This window comes from Adiantum capillus-veneris, chromosome 9 (assembly GCF_014529385.1).
Source record: "Adiantum capillus-veneris isolate H3 chromosome 9, ASM1452938v2, whole genome shotgun sequence".
In the NCBI taxonomy this organism is placed as follows: domain Eukaryota; kingdom Viridiplantae; phylum Streptophyta; class Polypodiopsida; order Polypodiales; family Pteridaceae; genus Adiantum; species Adiantum capillus-veneris.
This window is the reverse complement of record NC_140939.1, coordinates 3,508,016-3,510,646: the sequence shown is the minus strand read 5'-3', so window position 1 is coordinate 3,510,646 and position 2,631 is coordinate 3,508,016. Positions and strand designations below refer to the sequence as shown.

At 41.4% G+C, this 2,631-nt stretch overlaps 1 pseudogene; it reads left to right on the top strand.

Moving 5' to 3' along the window:
- Positions 1-300: 300 nt before the first annotated feature.
- Positions 301-1,645, top strand: LOC147450046 (uncharacterized; annotated as a pseudogene).
- Positions 1,646-2,631: the final 986 nt, after the last annotated feature.

The following is a 2,631-nucleotide window of genomic DNA, read 5'->3' as shown; positions in this document are numbered from 1 at the left end:
CGATTGTTGCTGAAACTTGAGAAAGCAAGATAGGTAAGCTTGGATTCCAAGTGTCTTTAGCCACTATCAAATACCTTTTTGTTGGAGAGATATTATGAGCCCAAGGGATCCTTCATACGCTTTATCGATGCACTGGGCTATCCTAGCGTGGATGTTGACAATGCAATCATTCAAACATGGAATCCATTGTGGTGAATGGTCAATGAAGAGTTTGAGGTTAAAATCAAAGATACATGTTGGGGTGACCTTTGTGGAAAAATTCTATATACATGGGATGGGAATCATAGGTTAGCCACTTGGATGGAAGTTCTTAAACAGAGTGAGTTTAGTTCTCTATGTGGTTAACTTGAATGCGTGTTTTGGGGTGAATTAGGGAGTAAACTTTCTTGCGTTTACAGACATAGCCTACGAGAAAGATATCGATTTGCATCCAAGGGTTCGTGTCGAGCTTGTGGCGGTAGACTCTACAAATGAGGTTGACATGTTGAGCATAGTGATGTGTGTAAACAAGTAAGTACCTTAAGGCAGGTTCGAATCAAGTGTTGCCTTTATAATCAAATAATACTATCATGCTATGATTGTCAATCCAACGTAGATTGAATGAGATGGGATACATGGCAACATCTTACACTGATATGTTATGGATGGTGCGGGCAGTGGGGCTTGCTTCGAAGGAGGCAATCATGGAGAAATTTCCATGTGTGGTCTACAGTTGGATGCAGGCAGACATTGACAAGAGGGTAGGGAGAAAAGCATGGTATAATCTGCTCGTGTCTCTAATGTCGCAACAAGTACTACATCCTGTGATTGCCACTGTGGTTTTTTTACACAAGTTTGCGTCAGATATTGCATCTGGAAACCTTTATTTATCAGTAATGCAATACATTCAGGAAAAGTACACTCTTGCATTGAAAATTATCATCACCAAGAAGGATAGAATGCTTCCTTCAGAGTTTCAGAGAAATTATAAAAAGGCATTCTTTGAAACAGATACATCGTCCAAAACAATAACAAAACATGCGTTGGCCATTGTTGATCCAGCTTTAGGAGATGATTGGTGGAGGTATGTTGTTTTGATCTATCATGTACTAGAAAGTATGGAATTGATCCTTGTTGGTCTCAATGCAGGATATTGTGAACAGTCGAGTGGACCAACCACCCAAAGTGGCTAATGGAGAAAATATTGTACGGGTTGGCCATGTGCAGATCTTCTATGTGTGAAGAAAACGTTCATTCTCTGTGCAATGGCTTCTAGAGACCAGGCAGACATTAAGAGTTTGGACATACCACAAACAGGTGAACACATTTGAACATCACCTAAATAGTCTACCTCTTTGTCTTGGCATGGGGTTCATTTGTAATGATAGATGTTTTCATAACCAGGAGAGTTAGGTATGTTTAGGGAGTGGTTGTGGATTTAGGTTTTATGGGCGTCGATTGCAAGAGAAGCAAAGAACGTACACAGCAACATATGAAGTATACATTTGACCTCTATGCTTCGTCTAGACCTTGATTCATTCATCAATGATGCCAAGCTTACTCATAGAGGAAAGAGATTCGCTTATGAGCTGGCTCTAATGAAGAAGGGAACTCAATCAGAGGTGGCCAAAGCGTTGGCGGATGCAGGAAAAAGATGCCTTTGTAGGTTAGATCAATATATATTGCTTATTTTTTTGAAAAAACATATTGTTAGGTACTTGTGATTCTGTAAAATGTATCATATGGCTGCGAAAGCATCAGAGGTGTTGCAAGCTTACACAAAATGCTGGAGATCAGTAAACCAAAGCAAGGTGTCCAACCCTTTGCAAGTTGCCTGCAACTTCATGGGAAGAGTTTACCAAGACCTGCCTTGGTTCTTAGAGTATGATGAGGGATGTTTCCCAATAAGCCAGGAAAAAGCACACAACAACGCAGTGAGGGAAAGAGAAGAAAGAGCACGTGCAGGTGCAAAAGTGTCCATAGCAGCAAAGTCTAGTGTTCAATTGCCTCATGGGGAGGGGTTTATTCATCGGTGAACACATCTATTCTTTTCCTACCATCAAACATGCCTATGAATGGGCTCTCTGAAACAGAAGTCCCGGATTGGAACAAGATGGAAACATGCCATTTTGGACAGCTCGCACGTCTTGCAATGGCAACAGTCGATAACAAAGGTGTGTTCGCAGTTATTTATACGTCAAGATAATTCTGGAACGGTGCATGAAATCGCATCAGCTGTTGGTTGGCGAGAAGATCACTTGAATGTGGTTGTTTGTAAGACACATGTGTGCAAGCCAAGAAGTAGAATCGTGCACACATTGTTGGTGTCAGCTATGAGAAAAGAGCAAACTTGGGCTACAAAGGCCTTTGACATTCCATCAGATGATGCTTGGTATGATTCCTTGCACAAGGATGATTGGATACAAGAGGAGGATGGGACACCAATGCGAGGTACAGTCCGTCTCTTGTTTGGATCTAAGTATAGTTTTTATGTGTCTTGTTACTAAATCCTTTGACAAAAATTTGTTGTGTAGGGGGTATGGAACGTGGGCATTGGTTCCTTTGGCAGTTGCTTGCACAATACACCAATGAGAACAATGTTGTCATTCAATATACGGGGGTGATTGCGGCACATTGGCCTTAATGGGTAGC